This window comes from Hordeum vulgare, chromosome 6H (assembly GCF_904849725.1).
Source record: "Hordeum vulgare subsp. vulgare chromosome 6H, MorexV3_pseudomolecules_assembly, whole genome shotgun sequence".
Taxonomy (NCBI): domain Eukaryota; kingdom Viridiplantae; phylum Streptophyta; class Magnoliopsida; order Poales; family Poaceae; genus Hordeum; species Hordeum vulgare.
Window position 1 is genome coordinate 94,576,266 of NC_058523.1, and position 24,589 is coordinate 94,600,854.

Below are 24,589 nucleotides of genomic sequence, written 5' to 3' on the forward strand. Positions count from 1 at the left end.
GGCTTGTGGCGCCCTGGTAGCTCCCCTCTGGTACTTCTTTCGCCCAGTATTTTTTATATAATCCCAAAAACATCCACGTAACTTTTCAGGGCATTTGGAGATGTGCAGAATAGTGGACTAAGATTTGCTCCTTTTCTAGTCCAGAATTCCAGGTGCCTGAATTCTCCCCCTTTAAATAAACCTTGCAAAATAAGAGAGAAAAGGCACAAATGTGGTACCACACAGTAATATAACAGCCCAAAAAGCAATAACTATCAACATGAAAGCATGATGCAAAATGGACGTGTCAGAGGACAGCAAATTGAACATCAACGCCCACAAACTCTTTTGTGTTCTACTCGAGATGAACCTTGTTCATGATGCTACTGTTGGGGAACGTAGCACGCGAAACAAAAAAATTCCTACGCACAAGCTATACCTATCCATGGTGATGATCATCTACGAGAGGGGAGAGTGAATCTACATACCCTTGTAGGTCGCTACGCGGAAGTGTATATAACGCGGTTGATGTCGTGGAACAGCTTCACGATTCAAATCGCAGCCCGTCCCGCGATCTCATCACGATCCGTCACGCGATCCCATCACGATCCATCCCGATCTAGTGCCGAACGGATGACACCTCCGCATTCAGCACACGTACAACTCGATGATGATCTCCGGCTTCTTGAACCAACAAGAGGGTGCAGAGAGGTAGACGAGTTCTCCAGCGCAGTGGTGTGGTGGTGGTGGTGGTGAAATAATCCAGCAGGGATTTGCCTAAGCACTGCCGAACTAGACTAGAGGAGAAATGGATCTAGAGAGAGAGGCAACCGCGGCTGATTTCTCTGTCCAAAACCCTCAATAACCTCTAATATATATAGCAGGAGAGGAGAGGAGGCATACTTGGCCTCTACTGCCAGGAGAAGGGGTCGGCCGAACCAAGGAAGAGTCCACCTTCCCTTGTGGGATGGTGGACAACTTTGGGAGGACTCCTCCTTCCCTTCCTTTTAAAGGTCTTTTACCTTTTTATATCTTCTCCTAGATGCATGGGCCTTTGAGAGAGGTTTTGGCCAGCCCACCACGGGCTGGTCCACCTCTTCTCACAGCCCACAAGGCTCTTGGGTCGTCACACCCCTCCCGGTTGTCCCCCGGTACCCTCCCGACACTCCCGGTACACTACCGATGAGCCCGAAACTTTTCCGCTGACCAAAATAGGACTTCCTATATGTCAATCTTTACCTCCCATCCATTCTAGAGCTCCTCGTGAAGTCCAGGATCTCATCCGGGACTTCGAACAACCTTCGGTCAACAACACCTATAACTCAACTATACCGAACCTTAAGTGTGCAGACCTTGCGGGTTCGAGAACTATGCACACATGACGTGAGACACTCTTTGGTCAATAAACAATAGCGGGGCCTGGATGCCCATATTGGCTCCTACATATTCTACGAAGATCTTTATCAGTTGAACCTTTATGTCAAGGATTCAGTTAAACCCGTCTGATGTTCCCTTTGTCCTTTGGTATGTTACTTGCCCGAGATTCGATCGTCGGTATCTCTATACCTATTTCAATCTTGTTACCGGCAAGTCTCTTTACTCGTTCCGTAATACAAGATCTCGTGACTAACTCCTTAGTCACATTGCTTGCAAGGCTTATTGTGATGTTGTATTACCGAGTGGGCCCCGAGATACCTCTCCGTTACACGGAGTGACAAATCTCAATCTTGATCCATGCCAACCCAAGAGACACCTTCGGAGATACCTGTAGAGCACCTTTATAGTCACCCAGTAACGTTGCGACATTTGATACACATAAGGTATTCCTAATGAAATCCATCACATCATTCTCCTAATGATGCGATCCCGTTATCAAGTGACAACACTTGTCTATGGCCAGGAAACCTTGACCATCTTTGATCAACGACCTAGTCAACTAGAGGCTCACTAGGGACAGTGTGTTGTCTATATATCCGCACATGTATTTGAGTTTACAATCAAAACAATTCTAGAATGGATAATAAAGGACTATCACGAAGAAGGAAATATAATAATAATCAATTTATAATTGCCTCTAGGGCATATTTCCAACACTTCATACCTGTCAGAGTCGTTAGGCAGTTCAATAGTGTAGCTGGCCTCAAGTGTTTTGGGTTGCGTTGAGGTTTCAACCCGTTTGTTGTGGTTAGTGATGACCTTGTTCGCAACATTGACGAATGTGACTTCTGCACCCTTCGAGTTTGCATGAAAGCGACGGTATTCACCATTGAGGTTTTTGATCTCAATTTGTGTGGTGATGGGCTGATCAGGGTCATAGTTAGAATGTTTTTCTTCACAAAATTTTCTTTCTGAGTCTGTGTTTTTTTGGATTGTTTGGCCGGCTGAGCCTTCTATTTTTCTTCATTGATGAATTCCGTCAGCATATGACTAGGTCCATGTGGAAGCTTCAAGTTGTCAATGGGTGTTTGAGGATCTTCATACCAGAGATCAATGAAGTCTAGTACCACCTTTGGATCCATCATGGGGGGAATGGTGGTGCCTTTGGCGTGTGCGACCCTTTCTTGCTTGTTTTTTATCATAGCCACAAGTACTTCATCATCAACTCCTTCTTCTTCCTGTGATCCAGAAGGAAAATTAAGGGTTATCTTGCTAGGGCTGGGCCTTTTTCCACGTCTAGCAGTCATCTTCTTCTTCATGTTTGCACTTGAAGAAGTATGTGCAGATCCACAAGCAGAGGGTCCTAGGGGAATTGAAGTCCCCATTGGATTCTAACTTGTAGTCAGCTTCATTGGCGGTGAGGACTGTGTGGCAGTAGATGAGGACTTTGCTTCCACATTAGGAGTCGACTGAGGAATTTGCCGTGAGGTATATGCAGTTGAGGACTTAGGCTAGTTGATTTTTTAATATATCTCGCTTCGGAGAAGTTTTAGTACCACATGCCTCGGCAGCAGAAGAGGAGGCATCAGCATTTGCGGCAGCAGATTCCTCATTGAATCTCTTCACGGCCTATTTTGCAACTTTGTGCAGGTTGTCCTGTTGCTTTTCCCATTCTTCAGGATAGTCTTCACCAGTGGCAAGGCTTGTGGGATGGGCAACTTGTTAATTGCCGAGAGGAGGGCTTTTCCGTGGAGCCTTGAAAGCAAATTTCTTCATGTATTTAGGAGTCACATACATGTACTCCTTCCATTCTCTGGCCCATCTCTGCTCAATTTTCCGCAAGCGCGTCCTGTGCTTTTCTTTTTTCTCTTTTCCATAAATTGCTTCATCAGGCGTGCAGTAATCATCATAGATGTCATGAGGTATCTCAAAGGTAGTGTTGGAATCAACCTTGTTTCCACCTTTCTGTTGTTTCTTCTCATCAACCATTTTCTTCACTTGAGGAATATGAACTTTTGGCGAAACTGATGAGGTATGCAAATTTCTTCAAGAAATGTTGCGGATGAGTTAAGTTGATGAGAACCTAGTGATTTGTGAGCAGACATTTTGTACCTGTGAACAGAGTATAGGTGCGAAGAATTTGAAGAGGTCATATGCATTCTTAGAAGATTTTCAAAAATGACTCAAGTTGAGGAAATAGACCAATACTGTTTTTGAGGAATTTCTCTAAGTGTTATTTTCGTGGGTTCTAGAGTTGTGCAGATCCAAAAATTCACACAATTGAGGAATCTCTAGAGTAACTTAGTGAAATTTATCAAGTGTTCTAGACATGGAAGTGTTCATCTGATGAATTTGCTGAGGAACAACACTTTTCGAAGATTTTATGGAAACACAGATATCTACAAGGGTAATAAAATTATATTTTAATTACCCTGGTTGAAAAACACGATGAACTGTAGACGGTGAAACAGAAGCTCGTCAGTTCAGTTCTTCAGCTCCCTAACTCGACGGCTGAAGACAGGTACGGCGGCGGCGGAGGTAGGGGATCCATGACCGGCGTGAGTACGACGACGACGAGGTCGAGGCAGTGAAGCTCTCCTTACTAGCGACAGTGACTTCTAGCGGCAGCGCTAGGTCTTGCTTCGAGCGGTGAGAAGTAAAAACGAGAGGAAGAAGTGACTCATGAGTGAGAGTGAGGTATTTACAGCCCAGGTGAAAATGGTCCGACCCGAATTTTTTGAACCAAATTACCCGTGGCCCTTCCTCTTCGCTCGATAGGTGGCACTCACGTATTAAGTGATGGAGTTAGTGCAGATCGTGTTTATCCATTCGTGGGTAGCGGGTGCGGTTTGAGCGGTAATGGCAGAATTTTTTTGAAATAAATTTTGAGGACTTTGTTCGCAAATTATTCAGGTTACAAGGATTCAGTGAACACTTCGAACGAGTTTCAAATAGAATGCATATGAAGAATTTAAGAACAGACTGGGTTGAGCTTAGCATCGAGGGGGAATGGATCCTATCACATTTACTTAGAAGAAAAACACAACATGAAGACTTAGCTATAAGTGAATGCTGTTGAGGATTTTGAAATCTCACAAATAAGTATATGGTCAATGAAGAACACATATTGAGAAGTTGAAGAATTTAAAATTTTCAGGAATTTGCAAACTTGAGGAATTTGAGGATTTGAAGAATTTGCAAAAATCTCAACTCTGAAGAATTTTAAATTGGGTTTGTGGCGTGACCCGTCGTATAAGAATGAAGATTTCAAGCACCGCGTACAATTGTCGTAGGGTCCCGAGAATCAAATTCTTCATTAATTTCTTCACATTTAGAGTGTTATTCTTCATTGATTGAAGAAAAATGTTACTTCGTGTGCTGCACATCTAAGTCATTAATTTTGCATAAGTGTTAGGATGTGTGTCCTTTCACATAACATTCGAAGATTCTAAGATATTTAACTCACACCGCAACTTGCAAAATCTCTTTTCATCCAAGGGATTAGTGAATATATGTGATAGTTGTCCTTCAGTCTTCACGTGGTCGATGACGATGTTTCCCTTGAGTACATGATCACGAAGAAAATGATGACGAATCTGGATGTGCTTGGTATTTGAGTGTTGTACTGGGTTGTATGCAATCTTGATTGCACTCTCATTGCCGCAGTAGAGTGGCACATTCTTCATTTCGTTGTCGTAGTCCTTGAGGGTTTGCTTCATCCACAGCAATTGAGCACCGCATGAACCAGCAGCAATGTACTCAGGTTCAGAAGTGGAAAGTGACACATAATTCTGCTTCATTGAGAATCAATAGACTAAGGATCGTCCGAGGAAATGGCAGGTGCGTGATGTTGACTTGCGATCCACATGGTCACCAGCATAGTCAGAGTCAGAATATGTGACGAGATGAAGATTTGAGCCCTTGGGGTACCACAATCCAAGCGTTGGTGTGTGAGCTAGATGTCGAAGAATATGGTTCACAACCTTATGGTGTGATTCCTTTGGTGTTGCTTGGAAACGGTCACACATGCAAATACTAAGCATAATATTTGGCCTAGATGCCCATAGGTACAATAAAGAGCCAATCATAGAGCGATATACCTACTGATCGAAATCTTTACCATTTTCGTCAGTGCAGAGATGGTCATTGGTAGGCATGGGAATTTTCACGCCTTTGCATTCATGCATGCTGAATTTCTTGAGGACATCCTTGAGGTATTTCTCTTGAGAAATGAAGATGACATTGCATTGTTGACAAATGTGTAGTCCTAAGAAGAATTTCAGCTCCCCTATCATGGACATTTGATATTCTTCACCCACCATGTACGCAAATTCGTCACTATAACGTTTGTCAGTACAACCAAAGATGATATCGTCCACATATATTTGGCACACAAATAGTTCATTGTCATAGGATTTTGTGAAAACAGTTGGGTTGAGTGAACCAGATTTGAAGCCTTTCTTCATGAGGAATCTTATAGCCTTAAGAAGTTGATCCCCACTACTAGCAATTCTTTCAACATGCACACTATCCACGTCCATTTTGCATCATGCTTTCATGTTGATATTTATCGCTTTTTGGGCTGTTATTACACTTCACGGTTCAATACTTATGCCTTTTTCTCTCTTATTTTGCAAGGTTTACATGAAGAGGGAGAATGCCGGCAGCTGGAATTCTGGCCTAAAAAAGGAGCAAGTTTTTGATACCTATTGTGTGCAACTCCAAAAGCCGTGAAAATCAACGAGGATTTTTTTTGGGATTTATAAAAAATACTGGGCCGAAGAAGTACCAGAGGGGCGCCAGCAGGAGGCCGCGGCTTCCCCCTTGGCCGTGCCTAGGGGGCTTGTGGGCTCCCACTTGGCCCTCTAGCTCCCCCCTTTTTCTACAAGAAGGGTTTCGTTTCGGAAAAAAATAAAGAGGAGGCTTTTCGGAGGATTCGCCGCCGCCACGAGGCGGAACTTGAGCAGAACTAATCTAGAGCTCCGGAAGGACGATCCTGCCGGGGAAACTTCCCCCCCCCGGAGGGGGAAATCGTCGCCATCGTCATCACCAACACTCCTTTCATCAAAGGGGACTCGTCACCATCAACATCTTCATCAGCACCATCTCATCTCCAAACCCTAGTTCATCTCTTGTAACTGATCTCCGTCTCAGTACTTGTAAGGTTGCTAGTAGTGTTAATTAATCTTTGTAGTTGATGCTAGTTGGATTACTTGGTGGAAGAGTTTATGTTCAGTTCCTTGATGCTACTCATTACCTCTCTGGTCATGAATATGATTATGCTTTCTGAGTAGTTACTTTTGTTCCTGAGGATATGGGATAAGTCTTGCTATAAGTAGTCATGTGAATTTGGTATTCGTTCGATATTGTGATGTGTTGTATGTTGTTTTTCCTCTAGTGGTGTAATGTGAACGTCGACTACATAAAAATTCACCATTATTTGGGCCTAGAGGAAGGCATTGGGAAGTAGTAAGTAGATGATGGGTTGCTAGAGTGACAGAAGCTTAAACCCTAGTTTATGCGTTGCTTCGTAAGGGGCTGATTTGGATCCACTAGTTTAATGCTATGGTTAGACTTTGTCTTAATTCTTCTTTCGTAGTTGCGGATGCTTGCAAGAGGGGTTAATCATAAGTGGGATGCTTGTCCAAGTAAGGGCAGTACCCAAGCGCCGGTCCACCCACATAGCAAACTATCAAAGTAACGAACGCGAATCATAAGAACATGATGAAAACTAGCATGACAGAAATTCCCGTGTGTCCCCGGGAGCGTTTTTCCTCCTATAAGACTTTGTACAGGCTTGTCCTTTGCTACAAAAGCGATTGGGCCACTTTGCTGCACCGTTGCTACTTTTGTTACTTGTTGCTTGCTACGAATCATCTCACGACACAATCACTTGTTACCGATAATTTTAGTGCTTGCAGATATTTCCTTGCTGAAAACCACTTATCAGATCCTTCCGCTCCTCGTTGGGTTCGACACTCTTACTTATCAAAAGGACTACTTGGGTGCTAGTGTTAGTGCAATACCTCAATCCTTATATGATGAAATCAAATACGAGATTGCACCTGTTGAGATAGAGCCTATTCATGTCACTATTCAACTTGCCAATAGAGATACTATCTGTTAGGGATGTTGAATTCTTGTGTGGTAAAATGAAGTATCCTGCTGATTTCCTCGTTCTTGCTACCAGCTACCACACAAGAAAACTTTTGTCCCATCATATTTGGTAGACCTTTTCTCAATACTGTCAATGCTCATATTGACTGTGAGAAGCAAACTGTCACTGTTGGCTTTGAAGGTGTGTCACACGAGTTCAATTTCTCCAAGTTTGGTAGACAACCTCATGAAAAAGAGTTGCCTAGTAAGGATGAAACTATTGCTTTAGCTTCTATTTCCGTGCCTCCTACTGATCCCTTAGAGCAATACTTGCTTGAGCATGAAAATGATATGCATATGGATCAAAGGGATGAGATAGATAGAGTTGTCTTAGAACAATATCCTATCCTTAAGAATAATTTGCCTGTTGAACTGCTTGGAGATCCACCCCCACCAAAGGGTGATCCTGTGTTCGAGCTTAAACAGTTGCCACATACTCTTAAGTATGATTATCTTGATGAAAAAGAGATATATCGTGTTATTATTAGTGCTAGCCTCTCAGAGTATGAAGAACAAAAAGTTACTAAAAACTCTGAGGAAGCACCGTGCTGCTATTGGATATACTCTTGATGATCTTAAGGGCATTAGTCCCGCTCTATGCCAGCACAAGATTAAAACTGATCCTGATTCCAAACCAGTTGCCGATCATCAATGGAGATTAAATCCTAAGATGAAAGAGGTAGTAAGAAAAGAAATACTAAAACTCCTGGAAGAAGATATTATTTATCCTGCTGCTCATAGTGATTGGATAAGCCCGGCGCATTGCGTCCCTAAGAATGGAGGTATTACCGTTGTCCCTAATGATAAGGATGAATTGATCCCACAGAGGATTATTACTGGCTATAGGATGGTGATCGATTTTAGGAAATTGAATAAAGCCACTAGGAAAGATCATTACCCTTCGCCTTTTATCGACCAAATGCTAGAAAGACTATCTAAACACACACACTTCTGCTTTCTAGAAAGGCATTGGGAAGTAGTAAGTAGATGATGGGTTGCTAGAGTGACAGAATCTTAAACCCTAGTTTGTGCGTTGCTTCGTAAGGGGCTGATTGGGATCCACTAGCTTAATGCTATGGTTTGACTTTGTCTTAATTCTTCTTTCGTAGTTGCGGATGCTTGCGAGAGGGTTTAATCATAAGTGGGATGCTTGTCCAAGTAAGGGCAGTACCCAAGTGCCGGTCCACCCACATATCAAACTATCAAAGTAACGAACGCGAATCATATGAACATGATGAAAACTAGCATGACAGAAATTCCCGTGTGTCCTCGGGAGCATTTTTTCTCCTATAAGACTTTGTCCAGGCTTGTCCCTTGCTACAAAAGGGATTGGGCCACTTTGCTGCACCGTTGCTAGTTTTGTTACTTGTTTCTCGCTACGAATCATCTCACCACACAACTACTTGTTACCGACAATTTCAGTGCTTGCAGATATTTCCTTGCTGAAAACCACTTGTCAGATCCTTCTCCTCCTCGTTGGATTCAACACTCTTACTTATCAAAAGGACTATGATTGATCCCCTATACTTGTGGGCCATCACAGACCCTTCTTCAATACCGTCAATGCTCATATTGACTGTGAGAAGCAAATTGTCAGTGTTGGCTTTGAAGGTGTGTCACCTGAGTTCAATTTCTCTGAGTTTGGTAGACAACCTCATGAAAAGGAGTTGCCCAGTAAGGATGAAACTATTGCCTTGGCTTCTATTGTCGTGCCTCCTACTGATCCCTTAGAGCAATACTTGCTTGAGCATGAAAATGATATGCATATGGATGAAAGGGATGAGATAGATAGGGTTGTCGTAGAACAATATCCTATCCTGATGAATAATTTCCTTGTTGAACTGCTTGGGGATCCACCCACACCAAAGGGTGATCCTGTGTTTGAGCTTAAACAATTGCCTGATACTCTTAAGTATGCTTATCTTGATGGAAAAGCGATATATCTTGTTATTATTAGTTCTAGCCTCTCAGAGCATGAAGAAAAGAAGTTACTAAAAACTCTGAGAAAGCACCGTGCTGCTATTGGATATACTCTTTATGATCTTAAGGGCATTAGTCCCACTCTATGCCAGCACAAGATTAAAACTGATCCTCATTCCAAACCCGTTGCTGATCATCAAAGGAGATTAAATCCTAATACGAAAGAAGTAGTGAGAAAATAAATACTAAAGCTCCTGGAAGCGGGTATCATCTATCATGTTGCTCATAGTGATTGGGTGAGTCCGGTGCATTGCGTCCCTAAGAAGGGGGCATTGCTGTTGTCCCTAATGATAAGGATGAATTGATCCCACAAAGGATTATTACTGGCTATAGGATGGTGATAGACTTTAGGAAATTGAAAAGCCACTAGGAAAGATGATTACCCTTTGCGTTTTATCGACCAAATGCTAGAAAGACTGTCTAAACACACACACTTCTGCTTTCTAGACGGTTGTTCTGGTTTCTCCCAAATACCAGTTGTACAATCTGATCAGGAGAAAACCACGTTCACCTGCCCTTTCGGTACCTTTGCTTGTAGACGTATGCCTTTTGGCTTATGTAATGCACCTGCCACCTTTCAAAGATGTATGATGGCTATATTCTCTGACTTTTGTGAAAAGATTGTTGAGGTTTTCATGGATGACTTCTCCTTTTATGGGTCTTCCTTTGATGATTGCCTCAGCAACCTTGATCGAGTCTTGCAGAGATGTAAAGACACCAATCTTTTCTTTAATTGGGAGAAGTGACACTTTATGGTTGATGAAGGCATCGTCTTAGGACATAAAATTTCTGAAAGAGGTATTGAAGTCGATAAGGCTAAGGTTGATGCAATCGAGAAAATGCCATACCCCACAGATATCAAAGGTATAAGAAGTTTCCTTGGTCATGCTGGTTTCTATAGGAGGTTCATTAAAGACTTCTCTAAGATTTCTAGGCCTCTTACCAATCTCTTGCAAAAGGATATTCCTTTTGTCTTTGACGATGATTGTGAGTAAGCCTTCAAAATACTTAAGAGGGCTTTGATAACCGCACCTATTGTTCAACCACCTGATTGGAACTTGCCATTTGAAATCATGTGTGATGCTAGTGATTATGTTGTTGGTGCTGTTCTAGGGCAAAGAGTTGATAAGAAGTTAAATGTTATTCACTATGCTAGTAAAACTCTAGACAGTGCCCAAAGAAACTATGCTACTACAGAGAAGGAATTTTTAGCACTCGTGTTTGCATGTGAAAAGTTCAGGTCTTACATAGTTGATTCCAAAGTCACTATTCACACTGATCACACTGCTATTAAGTACCTCATGGAGAAGAAAGACGCTAAACCTAGACTTATCAGATGGGTTCTCTTGCTACAAGACATTGATTTGCACGTTGTCGACAGGAAGGGTGTTGATAACCCAGTAGCAGATAACTTGTCTAGGTTGGAGAATGTTCTTGATGACCCACAACCCATTGATGATAGCTTTCCTGATGAGCAACTGAATGTCATCAATGCTTCCCGTAGTGCACCGTGGTATGCTGATTATGCAAACTATATCATTGCCAAATATATGCCACCTAGTTTCACATACCAGCAAAAGAAGAAATTCTTCTTTGACTTGAGACATTACTTCTGGGATGATCCTCACCTTTATAAGGAAGGAGTAGAAGGTGTTATTAGACGTTGTGTACCTGAACATGAACAGGAACAGATCCTATAGATGTGTCACTCCGAGGCCTATGGAGGACACCATGCGGGAGATAGAACTACACACAAGGTATTGCAATCAGGTTTCTATTGACCCGCTCTCTTCAAGGATGCCCGTAATTTTGTCTTGTCTTGTGCCGAATGTCAAAGAGTAGGTAATATCGGTAAACGTCAGGAAATGCCTATGAACTATTCACTCGTTATTGAACCATTTGATGTTTGGGGCTTTGATTATATGGGACCTTTTCCAAAATCCAACGGGTATACTCATATCATAGTTGATGTTGATTACGTCACTGAGTGGGTAGAAGCTATCCCCACTAGTAGCGCTGATCACAACACTTCTATCAGGATGCTTAAAGAAGTTATTTTCCCTAGATTTGGAGTCCCTAGATATCTGATGACCGACGGTGGTTCACATTTCCTTCATGGTGCTTTCCGTAAAACGCTTGCCAAGTACGATGTCAACCATAGAATTGCGTCTCCCTATCATGCTCAGTCCAGTGGTCAAGTAGAGCTAAGCAATAGAGAGATTAAATTGATCCTGCAAAGGACTGTCAACAGGTCTAGAAAGAATTGGTCTAAGAAGCTCGATGATGCACTGTGGGCTTATAGAACTGCCTATAAGAATCCCATGGGCATGTCTCCGTACATAATGGTTTACGGCAAAGCATGTCATTTACCTCTTGAGCTAGAGCATAAGGCTTATTGGGCAATCAAAGAGCTCAACTTTGATTTCAAACTTGTTGGTGAGAAGAGGTTATTTGTAATTAGCTCGCTTGATGAATGGAGAACTCAGGTATATGAGAATGCCAAGTTGTTCAAAGAGAAGGTTAAGAGGTGGCATGATAAGAGGATACAAAAGCGTGAGTTCAATGTAGGTGATTATGTCTTGCTATATAATTCTCGTTTAAGATTCTTTGCAGGCAAGCTTCTCTCTAAATGGGAAGGTCCATATATTGTCGAGGAAGTATATCGTTCCGGTGCTATCAAAATCAACAACACGGAAGGTAATTGTCCGAGAGTTGTAAATGGGAAGAGAATCAAGCATTATATCTCAGGTACTCCCATAAATGTTGAAAGCAATATTATCAATACCATAACTCCGGAAGAATACCTAAGGGATATTTATGAGCCTCTTTCACACTCCGAAAACGAAGAGGTATGTGATTCGGTAAGAAATCAGACTCCAAAACTTTTCCAGTAGGAATTTTTCTCCGTTTTGGAATATTTGAAAAAATAGAAAAATTGGAAGTAGTCCGGAAAGTGTGCGAGGAGGCGACAAGCCTGCCAGGTGCGGGCCCACCCCCTGGCCGCGCCTCGGGGGCTTGTGGCCACCTCATGTGCCTCCCGGACTCCGTTTTCGTGCGGAGTACTCCTTCTGATCTGGAAAAAATCATTATATATTCGCCCGTAAGGTCTGACCCTTGTATCAAGCAAATTTCCTCTGTTTTTGTTTCAAGCCTGTTTTCTGTCGCAGATTAGGGAAATATGTCTTCTCAGGAATCTGTGGGGGAGAAAAATATCCCTCAAGTCTATGGAGAAGTAAATGCTGATCTGAAAAGAATGGAGGTCATGGAGGCGAGGGAAAGGCTACGTAAAGAAACCAAGGGCAAAACTAAGAAGGAGAACCAGGCGTGGGATAAAGCACAATCCGCGTTCAACAAGGAAGAAGTTGAAGAAGTGGATTTTCTCCAACCCTACCTCCACCTATTGTCTCCATTCTTGATTGAACTATTGAGGTTTTGTGAAACAACTCGTGCTCGCAATACTTATCTCACTCGTGAAGTTGTTTTGCTGGAGAAACATATCACAGATCTCCAAGGTATAAATCAAATATTAATGGCCCTCTTGGAATCAAAGATTGCAAACCATCACCTCCAAAGGACTTGCCCCGGTATCGTATCACCATCACATCTTTTGCCTTTACCTTTGTTTTAGTTTGTTCCTTTTCAATTTTCTTTTTCTCTAGTAGATTAAAAGTCTTAGTGCTTTAGTCTTGAGTTTTGCTTTGTGTCACCCCCGATGTATTCGAGCTCGTGAGCCATATAATAAAGAGTGTCTTGGTTGAGGGCTTTGCCCCTTGCCATGATCAAAAGATTGAGAAAAGAAGAAGAGCATCAAAGATCATGTAATGATCTTATGGGAAGTGATGGCTTCACATATAAAAAGAATGTTGATTGAAACTTATTGAGGGTAGACAAACGTAGACCTTGGTCATTGTTGCAATTAATAGGAAGTGATAAAGAAGGAGAGGTTCACAAATAAATATATCATCTTTGACACCATCTATGATTGTGAACACTCACTAAACTATTACATGCTTAGAAGTAGATGTTGGACAAGGAAGACAACGTAATGAATTGTGTTTGCTTGGTTCCAAACAATGTTATATGACTAGAGATCCCTTAGCATGTGAAGATTGCTTCCACCTCATATTAGCCAAAACTCCCGCACCAAGTAGAGATACTACTTGTGCATCCATAAACCATCAACCCAGTTTTTCCATGAGAGTCCACCGTACCTACCTATTGATTGAATAAGATCCCTCAAGTAAGTTTTCATCGGTGCAAGCAATAAAAATTGCTCCCTAATATGTATGGTCTATTAGTGTGTGGAAAATAAGCTTTGTACGAACCTGTGATGAGGAAGACATAAAAGCGACATATTGCATAATAAAGTTCTTTATCACAGGAGGCAATATAAAGTGACGTTCCTCCCCACTAAGAGGACACGCATCCTGATAACCCACGGGTGTAGGGGATCGCAACAGTTTTCGAGGGTAGAGTATTCAACCCAAATTTGTAGGTTCACCAAAAGGGAAGCAAAAGAATATTCTCAAGTATTAGCAGATGAGTTCGTCAGATTTAACCACACCTGAAAGATTAGTGTGTGCAAGAAAAGTATCAGTAGCAAAGTGGTATGATAGCAACGGTGCCAGAAACGATCTGTTGACAAGGCAGACTATTCCTAACTATTGTATCAATGGCGCCAGAAGGTTGCACGTGGGCAAGTAACTATTCTTCCCCGACAACAGTATAGGAAAAGATCTTGCAACAAGTAACATCGAAGTAGCAAGGAACAGCAGTAGCAGCAGCAGCAAAATAATAGCAATAGCAACAGAGTGGCCCAATCCCATTTGTAGCAAGGGACAAGCCTAGACAAAGTAACATAGCGAGGACCAGTAGTAAAAGACTCGTAGGCAGTGGATCGGTGATGGCTGAGTATGATGGATGTGATTCATCATGTAACAACTATAACACAGAGAGATATGTAACTAGCTCCCGTTCATCAATCAAATGTAGGCATGTATTTTGTATGTAGTCATACGTGCTTAGGGAAAAGAACTTGCATGACATCTATTGTCCATCCCTCCCGTGGCAGCGGGGTCCTAATGGAAACTACGGGATATTAAGGTTCTCCTTTTAATAAAGAACCGGAGAACGCATTAACACGCGATGAATACATGAACTCCTCATACTATGGTCATCTCCGGGAGTGGTTCCGGCTATTGTCACTCTGGGGTTGCCGGGTCATAACACATAGTAGGTGACTACAACTTGCAAGATAGGATCTAAAACACACATATATTGGCGACAACATAATAGGTTCAGATCTGGAATCATGGCACTCGGGCCCTAGTGACAAGCATTAAGCATAGCCTAGTAGTAGCAACATCAATCTAGAACATAGTGGATACTAGGGATCAATCCCCGTCAAGAACTAACTCGATTACATGATAGATCTCATCCAACTCATCACCGTCCAGCAAGCCTACGATGAGATTACTCACGAACGATGAAGAGCATCATGGAATTGTCGATGGAGAAAGGTTGATGATGACGATGGCGACGATTTGCCGTCTCCGGAGCCCAAAACGGACTCCAGATCTGCCCTCCAGATGAAGAACAGGATGTGGCGGCGCCTCCGTATCGCAAAACGCGATGAAACCTTCTCTCTGATTTTTTTCCAGGCAAGACGGAAGATATAGAGCTGTGTTTGGGGGCGGTGGAGCTACGTGGGCCCCACAAGCCCTCACGGCGCGGCCAGGGGGGTGGCCGCGGCCTGTGGGCTTCTGGCCCACTGGTGCACCTCCTCCGGTGGATCTTTGCACATGTATTTTTCTTTTATTCTAGAAAAAAATCTCCATAAATTTTCAGGACATTCCGAGAACTTTTATTTCCACACAAAAACAACAACATGGCAATTCTGCTGAAAACAGCGTTAGTCCGGGTTAGTTCCATTCAAATCATGCAAATTAGAGTCCAAAACAAGGGCAAAAGAGTTCGGAAAAGTAGATACGACGGAGACGTATCAACTCCCCCAAGCTTAAAGCCTTGCTTGTCCTCAAGCAATTCAGTTGACAAACTGAAAGAGACAAAAGAAAAACTTTGACGAACTCTATTTGATCTTGTTGTTGCAACTATGTCCAACTCATATCCAAAGTTTCAGCAAGATCACAAGCAAACCACATAAGAAAATGACATCTAGGTCTCACGGTAAACTCATATCAATGGCATAATCAACTAGCGAGCAAATAATAATAAGCCTCAAATGTCAACACTTCAATCAGAACAACATGAAGCAGTACAAATAGATGGTATCTCGCTAGCTCTTTCTGAGACCGCAAAACATAAATGCAGAGCACCTTAAAAGACCAAGGGCTGACTAAACATTGTAATTCATGGAAATGAAGATCCAGTCACTGTCATACTCAACACAGTTAAAAGCAAAGCATAAAACAGGCCCTTCGCAGAGGGAAGCATTGATTTGCAGAGGTGCCAGAGCTCAAGCTTTGAAAACAAAGATAATTTTGGGTGGCATGCTTTCATTGTCAACGCAATGACTAAGAGTTCTCAACATCTTCCACGCTACACATGCTATAGGAGGTTCCCAAACAGAAAAGTAAAGTTTTGACTCCCCCACCACCAATCAATCACACTCCACGGCTAGCCGAATCCTCGGGTATCATCCATACCAACATCAATCCTGGGGGAGTTTTGTTTGCAATTATCTTTTCGATTTGAGCATGGAACTGGGAATTCCAATTATCGGCCCCTTTCTCGTGAATGATAGTGAATAAACACATATCGAGGATAACACACCTAGCATGGAAGATACCAATAACCCCCTGTCACCACATGAGCGCTTCGGGCATGCAAAACAAATTATTTCTTGAGGATTTGGAGAGTGGCACATGCAAATTTACTTGGAACGGCAGGTAGATACCACACATAGGTAGGTATGGTGGACTCATATGGCACAACTTTGGGTTTATGGGAGGTGGGTCCACAAGCAGTATTCCCGCTTAGTAAAAGGGAAGACTAGCAAAAGACTGGGAAGCGACCAACTAGAGAGCGACAACAGTCATCAAAATGCATTGAGATTAACTAACATTGAGTGCAAGCATGAGTAGGACATAAATCACCATGAACATGAACATCATAGAGGCTATGTTGATTCTATTTCAACTACATGCATGAATATGCGCCAAGTCAAGCCACTTGAAACATTCAAAGGAGGATACCATCCCATCATACTACATCATAGTCATCTCAACATTCATGTTGGCAACCAAGACAAACCATTATAAGCTCCTAGTTAAATAAGCATGGCATAAGCAACTATAATCTCTAAGTTGTCATTGCAAACATGTTTCTCTCACAACAAAGCCGAATTAGGCATGATGAGCTAGTCATAATTACAAAAACAAAATACATCGATTTCATACCAGCTTTTCCAGGCTCAGTCACTTCATCATATATCGTCATTATTGCCTTTCACTTGCACGACCGAATGATGTGAACAATAATAAGAGTGCTCGTGCATTAGACTACGCTGGAATCTGCAGGCAAACACAATGGAGAAGACAAAGTAATATGGTTCTTCGATAGCTAAACAGGTATGCATGCAAGAGCCACTAAACATTGTAACCAATATCTTCTACCTTGACCCAAAGAAAAATAAAACTATCTACACGGGAAAGCTCCCAACAAGCAAAAGAAGAAAAAGAAAATCTTTTTGGTTTTTCTCAAACTAGACAGACGCACGAAAAGAAAATGAGAAAAAGAAAATAAACTAGCATGGATGATACAGTGGCAAAGCGTGAACACCGGCTAACAAAGTGAAAGCATAAGCAAGAATGTAAAGTTGGTGAGAACACGTACTCCCCCAAGCTTAGGCTTTTGGCCTAAGTTGGTCTACTCCCAAGGATGGTCCTGACGAAACCCAAAATCATAATGGGGGTTATACGGGAGTGCTGTAGCCACTGCCTGAATAGCTGCCTCGCGGAGACGAGCAGCCTTTGCCTCCCTCCCATACTCCTTTGCCTCTCCTCTGGTTATGTAATATCTCCGTTTTACCTGAAAGTCAAAGAAGGCAGGAGTAGGAAGGGTAATATGGAAAACACACTGCCGGTTAAATATCAATCGGTATAGGAGGGATTCGTCATCCCTCTCACGGAACTGGTAGCGTGTCAAAGCGACGTGATCAAGGAAAGCTGTATGGAGCGGGGGATCTCCTTCGCGGATGGGTGCTCCAAGAAAATTTGCTATGCGAGTGGCATAGATCCCACCAAAGAAATCTCCTTCAATTGCATTCTTATTCAGCCTCCTTGCTATAATAGCTCCCATGTTGACGCTTTTGTCACCCGTCACTGCACTCTTAAGGATACTAAAGTCGGGTGCACAGAGGTGACAATGCTCAATCTTGCCATTAATGCATCTGCCTATGAAGAGGGCAAAGTAATGCAAGGCAGGAAAATGAATACTCCCCATGGTAGCTTGCGTAATGTCTAGTTTCTCCAAGTGTAATACCAGAGAAAAAATCTCTAACCGAAGATTTAGGAGGATCATTGAGGCTACCCCAAATAGGTATCTTGCAAATTCGATTGAAATCCTCTAAATCCATGGTATAAGATTTATCGTAGAGATCAAACAGTATCGATGGCTCACGGCCAGCTGAAAATTTGAATCTACGAACAAAAGAGGCAGTGAGAGCAACATACTGTTCACATTTATCAGAGATGAATTCTTCGAGTCCGACGTTGTGAACAAGTGCATCAAACTCATCTTTCAAACCTGCCTCAATCATATATTCATCAGAAGGCCATTCACATGGTTGTACCTGCGCGTCCCTAGGTTGGTAAGGATCAGGCTCCCGAATCGCAAGACGGGGACCTCTCTTGCTTGAGGAACCACCATGAAAGTTTCTCCTGAACATCTACCTTTTCTAAAATTTGCAGTGACCCAAAGGAAAGGTGAACAAGGTTCAACTAAACTCGTAGCAACTACTCCAACAAGTTCCTAGAGGCCATATTACGCATCAAAACTACTTGGGACCAGCTAGAATTAGCATGCAAAGCTCAAGAACATGGTCACCAAGGCAGAAAAAATATGCGGAGTACAAGGCACTAGAGCAAAAACTAATTGGACCAATGGAGGAGTCACTTACCAAGGAGTAATTTCGCCAAAACAGTTCGGAGAACGGTGATTTGAGCAAAGAGATCGAAAATCCCAGCAAGAGGAGCAAGAACATGGGTTTGAGCTGCGAAACGATTTTTTCTGGAGGTAGGAGAAGCGGATGAGAGCAAGAATGAGTGGAGGGGTGCCTGTGGGCCCCACAAGCCTAGGTGGCACGGCCAGGGGTTGCCCGCGCCCCTAGGGCTTGTGGCCCACTGGTGTGGCCCCCAGACAGACTCTTTGTCCCAGTATTTTTCAAAAAATCCAGAAAAATCATACTTGATTTTCACAGTGTTCGGAGAACTTTTATTTTTGGGGTACTTTTCTACCGGACACTAAAACAGAAAACAAGGAAAACTAAACTAAATCTATCATTTTTCTTCTAAGCAACCTAAAGTGAAAGCTTGGAACAGAGGTTTGTGACTCCTTGATTCATCCATCTCATGGTCATCGAAAGAAATCTGTCAATGGGGTTGATCAAATCCCCTCAACAAAACTTTCTCGAAACGCAAAAGAAGACACAGAATTTTCGAATAGTCACTAGGTCACCTCAATGGGGATGTGTATCTCCCCAACAAGCAAATCATACTTCATCTTGACACAAGGAATAGGGCATTCAAAGCTCCCAATAAGAATCGATGAAGTTTTTTTGATAACATTGATGCAATGTACTCGATATTGTTTGTTCGGAAAGTGCATTGTATGCTCATTACCGTTGACATGGACAGTGACATTGCCTTTGTTGCAATCTATAACAGCCCCTGCGGTGTTTAAAAAGGGCTTTCGAGGATGACAACCATGGCATCGTCCTCGGGAATATCCAAGATAACAAAGTCTGTTAAGATAGTGACGTTAGCAACCAAAACAGGCACATCCTCGCAAATGCCGATAGGGAAAGAAGTTGATTTGTCGGCCATTTGCAGAGAGATTTCAGTGGGTGTCAACTTATCCAGTTCAAGCCTACGATAAAGAGAGAGAGGCATAACCTTAACACCGGCTCCAAGGCCACATAAAGTAGTTCTAACGTAGTTACCTTTAATGGAGCAAGGTATAGTGGGCACACCGGGATCACCTAGTTTCTTAGGAGTTCCACCCTTGAAGGTATAGTTAGCGAGCATGGTGGAAATCTCAACCTCAGGTATCTTCCTCTTATTAGTCACAATATCTTTCATGTACTTAGCATACGGAGACATCTTGAGCATATCCGTCAAACGCATTTGCAGAAAGACGGGTCTGATCGTTTCAACAAATCGCTCAAAATCCTCATCATCCTTTTTCTTGGATGGTTTGGGAGGAAAGGGCATGGGTTTCTGAACCCATGGTTCCCTTTCTTTACCGTGCTTCCTAGCAGTGAAGTCATTCTTATCGTACCTCTTAGTCTTAGGCTGTGGGTTATCAAGATCAAGTTCAATCTCCACATCCTTTTCATTGCTAGGTTGAGAATCATCATGAACATCACTATTGGTATTATCATTAGGCTCATGTTCATCACCAGATTGTGTTTCAGCATCAGAGATAGAGACATCGTTTGGACTCTCAGGGGTAGCAGCAACAGGGTTGCTAGCGTGCAGGTTCCTATCATATTTCTTCTTCTTTCTAGGATGACTAGGTGCATCAGTGCTAACTCCTTGAGAATCTTGTTCAACTCTCTTCGGATGACCCTCAGGATACAAAGGTTCCTGGGTCATTCTACCGCCTCTAGTAACGACTCTGACGGAATTGTCATTCAACTCATTGAGCAAGTCATTTTGAGTTTTAAGTACTTGTTCTACCTGAGTAGTAACCATAGAGGCATGTTTACTCAGAAGCTTAAGATCATTGACATTTCTGTCCACACAAGCACTTAAATGACTAAGCATACGAGCATTCTGTTCCAATTATCTGCTAACATAATAATTGAAACTCTGTTATTTGGCAACAAAGTTATCAAATTCATCCATGCATAAGCTAGCAGGTTTATCAAAAGGAATATCACTCTCATCAAACCTACGCAGAGAATTTACTTCTACTACCTGTATCGGGTTATCAAGACCATGGATCTCTTCGATAGGTGGTAGATTTTTGACATCTTCAGATTTAATGCCTTTCTCTCGCATAGATTTCTTGGCTTCTTGCATATCTTCAGGACTGAGGAATAGAATACCTCTTGTCTTCGAAGTTGGCTTAGGAGGTGGTTCAGGAATAGTCCAAGCATTCTCATTGCACAAAATGTTATTCAATAGAATCTCAGCTTGTTCTACGGTTCGTTCCCTAAAAACACTACCGGCACAACTATCTAGGTGGTCTTTGGAAGCATCGGTAAGTCCATTATAGAAGATATCAAGTATTTCGTTCTTCTCAAGAGGGTGATCAGTCAAAGCATTCAGTAGCTGGATGAGCCTCCCCCAAGCTTGTGGGAGACTCTCTTCTTCAGCTTGAGCAAAGTTGTATATTTCCCGCAAGGAAGCTTGCTTCTTATGGGCAGTTAAATATTTTTGAGAGAGGTAGTAGACCATATCCTGGGGCTACGCACACAATCAGGAGCAAGAGAAGTGAACCAGGTCTTAGCATCATCCTTTAGTGAGAAAAGAAACATCTTGAGCATGTAGTAGTGGCGGATCTCTTCCTTACTAGTGAATAGGGTGGCTATATCGTGCTGTTTGGTAAGATGGGCTACAACCGTTTCAGACTCATAACCGTGAAAAGGATCAGATTCAACCAGAGTGATTAACTCAGGGTCGACAGAGAATTCATAATCCTTATCGGTCACAAAGATAGGCGAGGTAGCAAACTTCGGGTTGTATTTCATCCTAGCATTCAGAGATTTTTCTTTCCACTTGCGCAGTAATTTCGCAACATCATAGCTATCCTTACACGCAAGAAAATCCTCAGCTATCTCTCCCTCCATAACATAATGCGTATCAGGCATAACAGGCAATCCAGGCATTGTAGCAGGTTCTACTTCAATAGTATCAGCAATTTCAGAAGTATCATCACATCTAGCAGCAACTCTAGCAATATGTGCATCAAGGGCACCTAGTGGCAAAGCAGTATGAAGCATATCATCATCAGGCATAGTATCAGGCATAGCATCATCAGGCATAGTATCAAGCATAGCATCATCAGGCATAGTATCAAGCATAGCATCAGCATAAGCATCATGGGCAGGAGAAGTAGCATCATCAAGCACATGCGACATATCAAGATTTCTAGCAGGAGGTGATGTCGCAAACTTACTCATAACTGAAGGTGAATCAAGTGCAGAGCTAGATGGCAATTCCTTACCTCTCCTCGTAGTGGAAGGCAAGATTTTAGTTCTTGGACCTTTCGGATTCCTCATAGTGATCAGCAGACGTCAATCCCAAGTGACTCAGAGAATATAGTTGTGCTTCCCCGGCAACGGCGCCAGAAAAAGCCTTGATAACCCACAGGTGTAAGGGATCGCAACAGTTTTCGAGGGTAGAATATTCAACCCAAATTTGTTGGTTCACCAAAAGGGAAGCGAAAGAATATTCTCAAGTATTAGCAGCTGAGTTCGTCAGACTCAACCACACCTGAAAGATTAGTGTATGCAAGCAAAGTATCAGTAGCAAAGTGGTATGATAGCAACGGTGCGAGAAACGATCTATTGACAAGGCAGACTATCCCTAACTGTTGTATCAATGGCGCCAGAAGGTTGCACGTGGGCGAGTAACTATTCTTCCCCGACAACAGTGTCGGAAAAGATCTTTCAACAAGTAAGAGCGAAGTAGCAAGGAACAGCAGTAGGAGCAGCAGCAAAGTAACAGCAATAGCAACAGAGTGGCCCAATCCCATTTGTAGCAAGGGACAAGCCTAGACAAAGTAACATAGCGAGGACCAGTAGTAAAAGACTCGTAGGCAGTGGATCGGTGATGGCTGAGTATGATGGATGTGATTCATCATGTAACAACTATAACACAGAGAGATATGTAACTAGCTCCCGTTCATCAATCAAATGTAGGCATGTATTTTGTATGTAGTCATACGTGCTTAGGGAAAAGAACTTGCATGACATCTATTGTCCATCCCTCCCGTGGCAGCGGGGTCCTAATGGAAACTACGGGATATTAAGGTTCTCCTTTTAATAAAGAACCGGACAACGCATTAACACGCGGTGAATACATGAACTCTTCATACTATGGTCATCTCCGGGAGTGGTTCCGGCTATTGTCACTCCGGGGTTGCCGGGTCATAACACATAGTAGGTGACTACAACTTGCAAGATAGGATCTAAAACACACATATATTAACGACAACATAATAGGTTCAGATCTGAAATCATGGCACTCGGGCCCTAGTGACAAGCATTAAGCATAGCCAAGTAGTAGCAACATCAATCTAGAACATAGTGGATACTAGGGATCAATCCCCGTCAAGAACTAACTTGATTACATGATAGATCTCATCCAACTCATCACCGTCCAGCAAGACTACGATGAGATTACTCACGAACGATGAAGAGCATCATGGAATTGTCGATGGAGAAAGGTTGATGATGACGATGGACACGATTTCCCCTCTCCGGAGCCGAAACGGTCTCCAGATCTTCCCTCCAGATGAAGAACATGATGTGGCGGTGCCTCCGTATCGCAAAATGCGATGAAACCTTCTCTCTGATATTTTTCCGGGCGAGACGGAAGATATAGAGCTGAGTTTGGGGGCGGTGGAGCCACGTGGGCCCCACAAGCCCTCACGGCGCGGCCAGGGGGTAAGGTTTAGAGAGTAAGGTTTAGATTGGCACCCATGTTTTCACAGAGATCGTTGGGGAGGAGTTCATGACCGTATTCCTACAGTAAGGTTTAGAGAGTGGTAACTACTTTGTCAAACAGACATCCCTGTCTTGATACATCTTTTTTTTCATTTTTGGTTATCTTTGAGAATTTTTAGTACACCTCCATTTCAAGGCTAGAGCTTTTGAGAACTTTCAAGCAAGGACATCCAGAGAAATTGTTCCATGGAACAGCTAATAAGTAAAAATACTACTATTCTTTTGTGATAGTTTGCGATATGCAAATATAGATATATTGAAGTTTTTAATGGCTGATACATATGAAGCTGTTCTTGCTACTCTTTTTTCCTTTTCTTAATACCGTCCTCTATATACAAATTAGTTGCTTTTTAATATCTGCATATTTCAAATTTGGAGGAGGTAGAGAAAGCGATGTTCATATAAATCAATGCAGCATCAAGTAGATGGGTTCCTATATTTTGATGATTATTAGAGAGAAAGAGAGAGGGTATGGTTACCTGAAGTCTCTATGTATGTCTCGTGTAATGATGTCATGTTGACCACATGTCATGAATAATCATTAGGATAGCACAAAAACACGAAGTGTAGGCAGAGATAACATAGCAATAGAGCTAGATTAGCCACAGAAAAGCAAGCACAAATCCTTGAAATTGCCTGGAGACTTCTCGTGTTTGCTATTGCATTATAACTCTGAAATAGTGGTTGTTTGTATTAGAGAGAACAACTAAGTTTATGGAATTCGGTACATGGAAAACATTTCATGAATTACTGCGATTGACATATATCTCTATGCATGCTCCTGCCAAGTTGTTGTTGTTAGATATGTTTGCACAAATTTTGTATTGAACAGCGAGTGCGAGCGGGGGCTGGAGGCTGATCTGCTGTGTATGCAAGTGGGAAGCATGGGAGGCGCATGCCGTGCAGGCGGCTCTCTATGAAGAATGGCCTAGAGGTCGTGGACTAAATGACACACGTGAGCGGTTGTACCGTTTCGCTGGAATATAAATGCAGTATCTAGGCCCTTCGGGTCGTTTCCTATTAAAAAAAGGTGATGTTTTCTTTTTCTACCATTAGTTCTAAGTTTTTTATTATGTATCTCCTCAACCTATAATAGATCATGCATTAAGGGGTGCTTCTTCAACAGTCTGTTATGTAGCATGCTATTTATCTTTTCATTGAAAAGTTTTACCTACATCAAAA